The sequence below is a fragment of the Ictidomys tridecemlineatus genome, chromosome 5 (assembly GCF_052094955.1).
Source record: "Ictidomys tridecemlineatus isolate mIctTri1 chromosome 5, mIctTri1.hap1, whole genome shotgun sequence".
NCBI classification, from domain to species: Eukaryota; Metazoa; Chordata; class Mammalia; order Rodentia; family Sciuridae; genus Ictidomys; species Ictidomys tridecemlineatus.
The window spans coordinates 54,737,867-54,751,938 of record NC_135481.1 but is presented as its reverse complement, the minus strand read 5'-3'; positions in this window follow the sequence as shown (position 1 = coordinate 54,751,938).

Sequence of the window (14,072 nt, the reverse complement as noted above, 5' to 3'; positions counted from 1 at the left end):
GATGCCCTCTCTCACCACTTCTGTTCAACATAGTCCTCGAAACACTCGCCAGAGCAATTAGACAGAGGAAAGAAATTAAAGGCATAAAAATAGGAAAAGAAGAACTTAAATTATCACTATTTGCAGATGACATGATTCTATACCTAGCAGACCCAAAAGGGTCTACAAAGAAACTATTAGAGCTAATAAATGAATTCAGCAAAGTGGCAGGATATAAAATCAACACGCATAAATGAAATGCATTCCTGTATATCAGCGACAAATCCTCTGAAATGGAAATGAGGACAACTACTCCATTCACAATATCCTCAAAAAAAAAAAAATACTTGGGAATCAACCTAACAAAAGAGGTGAAAGACTTATACAATGAAAACTACAGAACCCTAAAGAGGGATATAGAAGAAGATCTTAGAAGATGGAAAAATATACCCTGTTCATGGATAGGCTGAACTAACATCATCAAAATGGCGATATTACCAAAAGTTCTCTATAAGTTCAATGCAATGCCAATCAAAATCCCAACAGCATTTCTTGTAGAAATAGATAAAGCAATCATGAAATTCATATGGAAAAATAAAAGACCCAGAATAGCAAAAACAATGCTAAGCAGGAAGTGTGATCAGGCGGTATAGCGATACCAGACTTCAAACTATACTACAGAGCAATAGTAACAAAAACAGCATGGTACTGGTGCCAAAACAGGCGGGTAGACCAATGGTACAGAATAGAGGACACGGAAACCAAGCCACAAAACTACAACTATCTTATATTTGATAAAGGGGCTAAAAGCATGCAATGGAGGAAGGATAGCATCTTCAACAAATGGTGCTGGGAAAACTGGAAACCCATTTGCATCAAAATGAAACTGAATCCCTTTCTCTCGCCATGCACAAAAGTTAACTCAAAATGGATCAAGGAGCTTGATATCAAATCAGAGACATGGCATCTGATAGAAGAAAAAGTTGGCTATGATCTACATACTGTGGGGTAAGGCTCCAAATTCCTCAATAGGACACCCATAGTGCAAGAGTTAGCAACTAGAATTAACAAATGGGACTTACTCAAACTAAAAAGTTTTTTCTCAGCAAGAGAAACAATAAGAGAGGTAAATAGGGAGCCTACATCATGGGAACAAATTTTTACTCCTCACACTTCAGATAGAGCCCTAATATCCAGAGTATACAAAGAACTCAAAAAAATTAGACAAAAAGACAACAAATAACCCAATCAACAAATGGGCCAAGGACCTGAACAGACACTTCTCAGAGGAGGACATACAATCAATCAGTAAGTACGTGAAAAATGCTCAACATCGCTAGCAGTCAGAGAAATGCAAATCAAAACCACCCTAAGATACCATCTCACTCCAGTAAGATTGGCAGCCATTAGGAAGTCAAACAACAAGTGCTGGCAAGGATGTGGGGAAAAGGGTACACTGGTTCATTGTTGGTGGGACTGCAAATTGGTGCAGCCAATTTGAAAAGCAGTATGGAGATTTCTTGGAAAGCTGGGAATGGAACCTCCATTTGACCCAGCTACTCCCCTTCTCGGTCTATTCCCTAAAGACCTAATAAGAGCATGCTACAGGGACACTGCTACATCGATGTTCATAGCAGCACAATTCACGATAGCAAGATTGTGGAACCAACCTAGATGCCCTTCAATAGATGAATGGATAAAAAAATGTGGCATTTATACACAATGGAGTATTACTCTGCATTAAGAAATGACAAAATCATAAAATTTGGAGGGAAATGGATGGCATTAGAGCAGATTATGCTAAGTGAAGCTAGCCAATCCTTAAAAAATAAATGCCAAATGACTTCTTTGATATAAGGGGAGTAACTAAGGACAGAGTAGGGACGAAGAGCAGGAGAAGAAGATTAACATTAAATAGGGATGAGAGGTGGGAGGGAAAGGGAGAGAGAAGGGAAATTGCATGGAAAGGGAAGGTGATCCTCAGGGTTATACAAAATTACATAAAGAGGAAGTGAGGGGTAAGGGAAGAATAATACAAGTGGAAGAAATGTTTTACAGTAGAGGGGGCCGAAAGAGAAGAGGGGAGGGGAGGGGAGGGGAGGGGGGATAGTAGAGGATAGGACAGAGAGCAGAATTCATCAGACACTAGAATAGCAATATGTAAATCAATGGAAATGTAACTGATGTGACTGATGTGATTCAGCAATCTGTATACGGGGTAAAAATGGGAGTTCATAACCCTTTTGAATCAAACTGTGAAATATGATATATCAAGAAAGATGTAATGTTTTGAATGACCAACAATTAAAAAAAAAAGAATCATAAAGTACTTCCTGTGGGTTGGTGGGGCGGAGGAGAGAGGGTCAGAAGAATAACAAATTCAAATCAGGAATATTTAATAGATTGATAATTTTAAAATAAATAAACATTTTGAGGATATTGTTTTAAAATTCAAGAATTTAAAAAGTATCACTCGGTAGAGTCTCTGACAAGCTTTTTTGGATTCCCAGTGTCAAGTTTGAGGGTGCTTCACTGACCTTCACATAGAAGTTCACTTCTAATTTTGAGCTTTTTATGAAGTTCTGTGCTCAGCTTTAATTTTCAAATCGTGTTATCTCATTAATAAAGAAAAAATAAGAAATATTTTTAAACACGAAAGCTTATAATGATCATTGATGGTTAAGTGTAATTAAGCAGGAAAAAAAAATCACAATATAATTGCAGTACCTACTGTTGACATGTCACCTAAATCCTATGCACTTTTAAAATTCTTCATCTTGAATCATATATTTAAAGGCACTAGAGAGCTGCTGAAATAACAAAGACTATGGGAGTAAATTCTATAGAGGGGGGATACGTCAAATGTGCAGTTGCTTTATCCTGTGGGTCTTTTGCAGTTACTGAGCATAGGCAAAACCTGGACATCTGGGCTTTGGGCTTTTTCTAAGTATTTAAGCACAAATCGAGGAATAAGAATCAGTAAAGCTTTTGGTGATCCCACAGAATTGGAATGACAAAATGGGAGCATTTTATATCTAAAATTTCTTTTCCACCCCTTCTGGTAATACATTTGCAAATCCTGAAGCTTCATGAGGTTGAAGGTGAAAAAAGTAAATCAAAAAAGTCTTGAAAGTGGAGCAGAGCTTTTATTAGTTTCAAATAAAAGGAAACAACATACAGGAATGGCCTTGGTGGACACACCAGGCTTTTAGTTGAAGTGTTTGAAAAACTATGTTTAGAAATAGGAAGAAAACAGAGACTAAATCTTGTAGAATCTGCAATCAGTCTCAAATCAGATCATTCTGTGATGAAATTAACATGCTCAGTTACCCTCCCCACACTGCTTTATCTCTGTCTGCCTGGCAGAAGAAAGAATATAATCTTCTAGAGGAAAATGACATTAACTAGAGCAACTATAATTTTTGATAAATATAATGTCAGCATCCAGTCAAAAATTGTTAGGCATACCAACAGACAGAATAATCAGGCCAAAAAAATAGGAAGGAAAAAAACCACATAGAAATAGATCCATAGGTAATCCACATATTAACATTAAGCGATAAGAACTTTAAAACAATTATGACAATTCTGTTTTTAAAACATAAAGTAATATGGAAAAATAGAGAAAAATTTCACCAGAGAATTGAAATCTACTAAATGTGTATGGGTGGGATTAAATGGACATTTTAGAACTAAAACAAATCAAATGCACATATACACAGAAGATAGATTAGTAAACAGAAAGACAAATAAATAGAAATTGTCCTCAGTGAAGTCAGAGGAGAAAAGAGAAAAATACAGAAAAGCACTTCAGAAACATTTGTTAGACCTAGTGAAAAGGTCTAATGTCCTTTTCATTTGAAATTTGAATTCCAGAAGTAAAACAGGGAGAAAAAGAACAATGTTGGAACCTAAAGTAGCTGAGAATTTTTCAAAGTAGATGCGGGAATCCAGAGTTCAATAGATTAGACATAGGGGAATGAAAGGGAGGGTAGGACGATGGGCATTGGAAAAACAATAGAATGAATTGTACATAACTTTCCTATATTCATATGTGAATACATGACCAGTGAAACTCTACATCACGTACAACCACAAGAATGGTATCCTAGGTAGCATATGTTGTACTGCATGTATGTATAATATGTCAAAATACACTCTACTGTCATATATATCTAAAAAGAACAAATAATAAAATAAAAAGAATCTCTGTGACATTCAAGCAGAATAAATAACAAAACAAACTTCATCAAAATAGACAATAGTTAAACTTATAAAAATCCAAAACAAAGATAACATATTAAAAGCAGAGGGAGAGAAAGACTACTTACCTTAAAGTAACAATAAGAAAACTGACAGTTGACTTATCATCAGAAATGATGGAAGTCAGAGACAATTGGATATACGTTTAAAATGCTGAAAGACAATATCTTCCAATTTAAAACTCTATACCCCAAATTATTTGTGGGCTATTTTGTATATGAATACATGATTCACAGATGATTCTTACAGAAAGATTTGATTTTTTTTTTGTAGTGGGGATTGAACCCAGAGGCACTTTACCAGTGAGCCATACTTCCAACCTTTTTTTTAAAAAATATTTTTTTATTTTGAGACAGGATCTCACTAAATTGCCTTGAAAAGTTGCTGAGATTGGCCTCAAACTGTGGTCCTCCTGCCTCAGCCTCTTGACTTGCTGAGATTACAAGTATGTACCACTGCACCCAGCTTCAAACATTTGATATATGTATAGAGCTATCTTCTTATTGCATCTTTATGTCCGGCTGGAATTTGAAATGCCTTTTGAAAAAATTACACAATATACAGATATAAGATTAATCCTTTAAGCCTAATATTTTGATCACATGTGACTTTTGTTGATAATGCATGATTAAGCAGAGATACCCCAGCCATGAACTGCATAATGAAATTTTGCACTATCTTACTGAGTATGCATTTACTACATTATACTTTTTATTGTTATTTTAGAATGTGCTTCTACTTATGAAAAAAGTTTTCTGTAAAATATGCCACATTAAACCAGAAGCGGCTTCATACATCTCATGTTCTCTGCATCTCTTGATGCACAAAGAGGCCTCATCAATTGACATAGACCTTCTAGGCTTGTGAAGTACACTCTATGATGCACACATCAATGAAATCACCTAAGGACACATCCCTCAAATTATCTCATTGTTAAACATTGCATGACTGTAGTTTGAAAGGAATTACTTTTTATTTTATCCCTTGATCAGAGATCACTGTGATAATAAGAAAGAGGTGAATATTGTGGAATTATTTTTTAAAAGAGGCTTTATTTAAAGGGCTTTGACCTTTATCTCATCTTTCAAAGAAATCAGTTAACGTTTCTGTTTGATCCTTTATTTAACATCATGTTTCAATCTGTTGCTGTGAGAGCATACTTTATTTCAGGACTACTAAAACTCAACTATTGTACAGTCTCCAAAACCAATGGCACTAATGATTTTGAACACATAACACATTCCTTCAACACAAGCCGATATTCTGATGACATGAAAACAAATGGAGTTAATGCCACAAACAAAAGTGTTCCAGCCATAATAAAAAAATAAGGTCTTCCAAAGATAAACCTTTTTCTAAAATAGACTTGGAAAAAATACACAAATGCTAGCAATTATAAACCAGTACCATTTAAATCAGCGTTGATCCCACTAGGTTAGTTCTCTGCTCCTTCACTGCTCAAAGATCTAAACCAAATAAAAATTTCTTCCCTCAGTCATTTTGCCATTGGAAGTACATCCAGGCTTTGTCAATTTTCCTGCTGTTGTCCCTTGTTCTCTCATCTTTTTTCTCCCCTCTTGTTCTTTCTTTGCTCTTTTCTGAATATAGACTATAATTAAAGATGAATTTCCATATAGTAGACCCTTCCTTCTCAGTTGGTCCTTGCTTACTCTGAGTCTATTCAGGTTACAAATAGCAAAATATCATAAACTGGCAGATTTATGAACAACAACAAAAATTTATTTATCATAGTCTGGAGGCTGGAAACTCCAAAATGAAGGCACCAGTCCACTCAGTGTCTGGTGAGGGCCCAGTTCCTCACAGATTGCCCCTTTGTGTTGTGTCCTTACATGATGGAAGAAGGGAAGCAGAGTTCTGGGGTCTCTTCTATATAATGGCAGCAATTCCATAATAAAGGTTCTGCCCCCTACTACTTAGTATTTTAGTCAGATTTTTCACTTCTGTGACTAAAAATTCTGACCAGAACAATTTTAGGGAAGGAAGGTTTATTTGAGAGCTCATGGTTTCAGAGCTCTTAGTCCACAGAAAGCTGGCTCCATTTCTCCAGGCTCAAGATGAGGCTGAACATCATGGCAGACTGCATGGCAAAGGAAAGCAGCTCACATCATGGTGATCAAGAAGCAGAGAGACTCCACTCTCCAGATATAAATATATACACCAATGCCACGCCCTGATTCCCACCTCCTCCAGCCACATCCTACCACTTCAGTTAATCCCATCAAGGATTAACTCACTGAGTGGGCTAAGGCTATAACCCAATCATTTCTCCTGCAAACCTTCTTGCATTGTCTTACATGTGATTTTTTCAGGGGACACCACATCTGAACCATAACACCTAGTCATCTTCCAAAAGCCTCACCTCCTATTACCACCATATTGAGGATTAGATTTCAAGATATGAATTTGACATAAATATTCAGAGCATAGCACCTAGATATAAGGTCAGAGTTCCCCTTCGCTTTGGGATCTCCACTCATACCTCCAGTCCAGCCCAAGAAATTCCATCTAGACACAGCCTCAAACCTTCCCGCCTCCTTTCATGCAAAGGAGGCGGGAAAGTTTGGACAACTGTCTGCTGGAAGAGTGCTAATTAGCATAAATACATATATCATTTATTATTTAGAGAACCCTCAGTAGAAGCTATATTTACACTTTCAAACAAAATAAAAATATTCATTTTGTAATTTGATTTCCTATTTATCAATTTTTTTAATCACATGATTCAAGTCTCTACTGGTCTATCATAGAGTCATCATTTATAATTTTATCATTAATAACTCATTCATCCAGGATGTTTTGTCCTTACTGGTGACTAGTGCTGTATGAGATGCAAGACAAACAAAGGAAAAGAGGACATATTTTATCTCTTATCCAAACTCACAGTTAAGAAAGAGTAAATAAACCTTTATCATTTACACATGTAAATCACATCATTTACTTATATTTAAATATAGCCTATTTCATATGAATCAAGGACTGTTTATCACCATAACATCAGGGGAGATGTTTAAAATATTATTGCATAGGAGCTTGACATTTTGCACTGATTTGGTGTAGGGTTCCCATTAGAGGGGGAGGTGTATTGTGTTTTCTTCTTTGGGAGCACAATATTCCAACGTAACTCACTGGTGATCCTGAATGCTAAAAAAGGGAGACACCTGAGGGACTTAGTTTGGAAATGAACCAACATTGGAGGGGCCCCAACTCGGCATTCCTCTGTCTCTGTTCCTATGTTGGTTTGTGGGAAAAGGAAGAAAGTTTGGTGAAGATGTCCCCTTGAGGGCATGGCCAGATTTTCCTGAGTGGCACAGAAGCATCAGGGTTCACAATACCCTATTCCTTTACATCCATTTTTAGTAGAAGAAACAAAAAGATGAGCAAAGCTGACTCTTAGTGAGGGTTGAGTGCTATTCCTACTCCACTTCTCTTCCACCAGGGTTAAGGTAAGGACCAATCCCGGGACAATGGATAGGTAGGATCAATGTCTCTGCCTCTTTGGATTCTATTTGGTCTGAGTTGTCCCTCACTCAAATCCATATGTTGCAGTTCCAACTCTTTGATTTTAATTGGAAACACAATCTTTAAAGGTAGTTAACTTAAAATGAAGCCATTAGGCATTAGGAAACATCCTAATCCAATCTGATTGGTGTCCTTATATGGAGTTTAGGATCCATAGAGACACACAAAGGGTGGATTGCAAAGAAGAGTGACCATGTGAATAACCCATAAAAGGGCAGTCACTTACAAGCTAAGGAGAGACCCCTCAAGAGAAACAATTCTGCTGGCACCTTGATCTTAGACTTCCAGTCTCACAGAACCATAAGAGAATAGCTTTCTATTGCTTAATTGCCCAATTTATGGTATTTTTGTTATGGCATTCCTAGAAAACTAATACAATCTCTTTTCTCCCACAAAGCTAGAAAGATTTTGCATCTATCTGGAAGCTACAGGGCCTTGTAGCTTCTCATTATTTAGGTGAACATGCTCATGTCTTTAGTACTTGTTCTTCCCAATGTTAAGTTATTTGCTTAATAGGGCCTTTCCTTTCATCAGAGCTATGTGTGAAGGTGGGCCCCAAGAAGTGAGAACAAAGAAGCTCCTTTTTAAAATGGACCATTTAAAATTCTTTTCATGGTCCATACTGAGTCACCATAGGACCAAATCCATTGCAGGCAAATATTTCAAAGTTATATAAAGCAAACACACACACCCTCCTCCTTCTCCCTCTCTCCCTCCCTCTCTTTTTCTTTTTCAGTACTGGGGATTGAACCCAGGGGTGCTCTACGACTGATCTACACCCCTAGTCTTTTTTATTTTGCCTTGAGACAGGGTCTTGCCTCAGTGCCCAGGCTGCATTCAATCTTGCAATCTTCCTGCCTCAGCATCCTGAGTAGCTGGGATTAGAGAGGTGTACCACTGCACCAGCTAAAACAAACACTTCTTTTAATCCTTCCGCATCTGCATATATATAACTCAGAGACATCATTGAGTGGTAGGTTTAGCAGAATGGAATGCTTCTTTTTATCCACATTTTTATTAAAAGTTTTTCATAAACTCAACACAAGGAACATATCATTTTTTTTTCATTCCAAAGACAGGAGAAATATTCCTTTACTTGAAAATCTTAAACTTTCAACTGTTAAGCAAAGTGGAATGAAAAGAACCATACGGCTTACATTCTGACTCTGAGGTTAGAAATCTCAACTCTATCACAGTTCCTTTCTACTAAGTTTTGGATAGTAATAGCCTCTCTGCCTTCTTTGCAGGGTTGTCATGGACCAAATGATAATATTATAAAACTATACTGCTATGGTTTGTTCCCTTCAAAATTCATGGTGAAATTTAATTTAGATTAAGAAATAGTAAGAGATGGGACCAGGTAGGAGTCTTTAAGAGGTGATTAGGCTTCTGCCCCCATGAATGGATTAATCCATTCTTATGATCAATGGATTAATGGATTAATGAGCTAAGAGTTATCTTGAGAGTGGGTTTTGTATAAAAGCCAGTTTGGTAGCTCTCTTGTGTATTCCCTTTCTACCACCATGTATTTCTTGGAACTGCCTTGTGAATCTGTCAGCTAAAGCTGTCTCAGGATGTCACCCCTTGACCTTAGACCAGAACCAAGAGCTAAAATAAACCTCTTTTCTTCATAACATACTTAGTCTGTGGAATTATGTGCAGTTGGCAACAGAAAACAGCCTAAGACATGTATTATATGCTAAGAATCTCCAAGCAATTATTCCTATATATAACTTTTTTTTGGTTGGGAGGGTGGTACTGGGGATTCAACTCAGGACCCACATCCCCAGCCCTATTTTGTATTTTACTTAGAGACAGGGTCTCACTGAGTTGCTTAGCACCTCACTTTGGCAGAGGCTGGTTTTGAACTCAGGATCCTCCTGCCTCAGCCTCCAGTGTGCCACTGCATCCATCTCATACATATAACTTTTAAAGGAACTATTCAGATGATATACTCTTTTCAAATTTTGTAGTTGTCTACTGAGATTAATTACTTGGCCCTAAGTATTTCAAAATGTCTAATGTTTTCTTCCTGATCTCATTGCCTGTTTTTCCATTTCTAAAACAGCATTATGTCAAATTATTTTTTATACATTTAACTTTTAAAAGTGAATAAAATAGTGTTCTTTAGGCCAGATTCTTACTTTAATTGATGATGGGGCAGTAAACAAAATGTGCAAGACAAAGTCACTCCTCTATTTTGGAAATAAAAATATTTATACAATATTATATAACTAGCAATAAAAAGTCCATGAATCATTGGTTGCTAGGAACAATAAAAATTCACTTGCACTCATAGTAACATCAAAGAATTACTAGTTGCCTATAAAGAGAAAAATGATTAGAAGGTAAATGTAATATACATAACTTTTTCTTTTAATAATGTTTCAATATCATGATGAATCCATTTTAACTACTATTAAAGTTCTGTTTAAAGGTTTGTAAATGGTTTGTCTAAATTATTAATATAAATATAATGTAATGTGACATTATCAGTGGGGATACTTTATACACAATAACTATAAACTGTGAAAGCAGGATAATGGTATGAAAATAAGCCATTAAAATTAATAAGGTAGCTATTTATTTATTATTGTTGCTGGGAATTGAATCTAGGGGAACTTTACCACTGAACTGCATCCCAAGTACTTTTTAAATTTTTTAGGATGGCATCTCCCTAAGTTACCCAGGAAGGCCTCAGACTTGCAATGCTCCTGCTTCAGCCTCCCCAGTTGCTGGGATTATAGACATGTGACACTGTTCCTGGCTAGGTAGTTCTTTAAAATACATGATGAGGGGGTATAATAATTTTTAAGCAAAAGAGATATGCTCTATTTTTTTAAAATCCTGTGTACATATAGGTCTTTATATATGTGCAGAAAATTCTGGACACACAGTCAACTTTTATTTAATCTTAGTGAATGATTATAGCACATTAATAAAGTGAGTGTCCCATTCATGTACCGCACCCACCTGTTCCTTTTAAAGTAACTGCTATCCTGACTTACAGGAATCAATTAATCAATTCCATAAATTTATTATGGTAGTGTTTTGGTTTTTTTTTCCTTATGGTGCTGAGGATAGAACCCAGGGCCTGCACATGCTCAGCAAATGCTCTACCACTGGTAAAACCACTGGCACCTTCATAAGACTCACCACAGTAGCTGACTGCATGAGCAGCCATTACATTCTTGGATGCTGTATAGTCACAGTTTAAAGAAAAAAGCCAGCTTCACTTCGGAATGTCTTGGAGTAGTTAAAAAGTATATTGACTTTGAGACTATGAACTTTTAATATTCTGGGTTATGGAAAACATGAGAATGTATACTTAAAAAAACCTCTGCTTACTGAGATCTGTAGTTTTCCTCAAGAAAAGCACTCAAGAGCCCTTTGGAGTTCTTAATAAAGAATGTCCAGCTTCTCCATATCATTACTAAGACATGGTGTGCTCAGTCCCTTTATTTTGAATCACTGTATTAGGTATCTATTGATATCTCCTTGTGGTTTTACTTTGCATTTCCATAATGGCTATAAGATGTCTCACCTCTGTCTTAGCACTTTTTAATATGTTTGTTTGCTATGTGTATGTCTTTGTTGGCAAAGGATCTGTTCAAATCTTTTGCCCATTAAAAATTGGATTTTTTATCTTATTATTGAGTTTTAAATTCATAAAATATTTCAGATACAAGTCTTTTTTTAATCAGGTTTGTAATTTGTAAATATTTTCTCTTGGTGTATAGCTAGGCTTTTCATGTTGTTTTTAGCTATTTCTTTTGAAGAACAGAGGTTTTAAAACTTTTAATATTCATGAGGTATTAGTCTTATGTTCGTGTTTTTGCAGACTTAAGTGTGTGTCACAATCACCTCCAGGGTTTGTTAACACAGAGATTTGTGGACCCCATCCAGAGTTTCTAATTTCCTACCCTGGGATGGAGACAGAAAATTTGCATTGCTAAAAATTCTCTGGTGACACTAGGGCTACTTTTCCTGGGACATACTTGAAGGACCACTGTATGGCTCTATATTCTTAAGGACTTAACTCCCAGATGTTGATTATACCAACTAGTAGTGAGATACTCATCTGTTCACCTGTTCCCCATGAGCATGTGAAAGGGACCCATTTTTTAAATTCTTCCACAGGAAATAAAAATAAATTCTTAAATAATCTCAACAACTCAGTTTACTAGCACAAAATAAACCACTTTAATAAAAAACTACATTTCTAATTTTAAATAAAAATTGGCACAAGTAAAACCTGTGCTGATTTCTCAGTCGAGTACACATGATGCAACTTTATATGGACAAAGCCTTGGTCCAATTTCTTTGGGGTTAATGTCAGTACCACCGGAAGAGCACTCTGTCTGGGAACGCTTGGGTGGGCTACCCAGCCTTTGTGCATTTTGTTGTTCATTTTTACTTTTTTGTAAAACAAGAATTGACCAAATAACTTCTGGAAATACTTTTAGTTCATAAAGAAATCATCTCTTCTCATGATAAGTTAGATGATGAGGCAAACCACTAAGAGGAAGTTAGTGCTTCCTAAACAATGTATTGTCTCACCTCTGTTTCATAACAGAACTTCTATTCCTGCAAATTTCATTCAATATAAATTCAGTAATAATGTGGCATATGTCCAATCTAAAGTTGTGAATCCACATAACGTATGTGTGTGTGGGGGCTGGTGGGCGGAGAGAGAGAGAGAGAGAGAGGGAAACTGACTTACCTCTTTTATGTCTAGGTTGTTTCTGAATTTTTCACAAGGCAGAGAAACCAATTCACCTACATGTTTATATAATACAATAGTTTAGGGTATTGTATTACAGCAAAGTCAACACAGAACATCTGTCCACCAGAAGTTCTGGGAAAAACTGTCTCAACCTAATAAGAGAAAAAAGATAAATGCAATGCCCTTCAGTATGGAAACTTGTTTTAATATACACAATTGAACTTGGGCTTTGGGAGAAAATTGTCAGTTGTTGGTATTCTAGAATCCCAGAACACACAGCACATATTTAAAACAAAGCAAAACACAACAATAAAAAATCTTTACCACTCCAAGTTTTTTTTAATAAAAATTATACATATCTCCAAAGGGTACAACATATTTTGATACACGTAGTGGGATGATTACTATGGTCTATTTGCCTTCCCCTGCTCTTTCTTTTCCTTTCTTTTTCTTTTTCTTTCTTTTCTTTTTTTTTTTTGATGAGAATGACTAAAATCTTACCTAATTTCCAGTTCTAAGAAAATTGTCAAGAAATGTGAGCTGAGATTTTTTTTCACAGTATTTCTATTTCAAATTTTGGAAAATTGGAATCAGCATAAATATTCTACTTTGGAGATTGACTATGTGCATTATGGTATATGGATGCAATGAACTACTGTGATATTTTTAAGAATTATGTGAAGTATGTGCCAAAGGAAAACCATATTTGGACAGTAGTTAAGAAGTAAAAATAGATTTTATTCAGAACTACTGCAATAGGGGTAAAGACCTCAGTATAGACACAGGCTTAATTAATTTCAAACAGCATGGGTCAAAGAGTAGAGTGATGGTATGTGGGCACCAAATTACAAAGAGGGAAATCAGGTGTAAAGGAGATTCTGGCTGAACAGGTCTCCTAGAATTCTTGCTGAAGACAGGCTGGGTGATCAGACATCATCTGAGGGATGGTGGAGGATGAGGACCCTGATAGGTACAGTAAGTACCATGGCTGATCAGATGTGGAGAATGAAGGATTCCTGTTAAACTCACTTAGCAGGATTCTTACTAAAATAACTTCTAAAAGGAAGCACACAGATGCATCTAGTAGAAGGTTCAAGTGATCGACTTAAGTTTAAGAATCTTTGTCATACATATGACATAAAACGATTCTAATGACACATCATTCTGAGTTAGAACAATGAAATAGTTTCTCAGAACCTCTTCACTATAATTGAAAATCAATAAAAAAACTTAAGTTGAAATGTCTCAAGAAGTCCCACTGAGAACATTTAAAGAAAAATAGATTATCCTTAAAATGATGAAAAGAAATCCTCAGTTTCTCATAAACATATTTTGTTCATGTGGCCAAGACACATGAACATATTTTAGACAGATTCTAAAAGAATATTGCTTATTGGATAAATTTATGAGTGAAAAAATTTTATACTGCTGAGATACTTTTAAAGATTTAATTTGGAGAATGCCTGATACAAGGAGAAAATTACTTCCCAGACCATGTCCTTTGACATAATTTTAAAGCCAAATAATTTGTACAAGTCATAGAACTACTCTTTAATGAAATGTT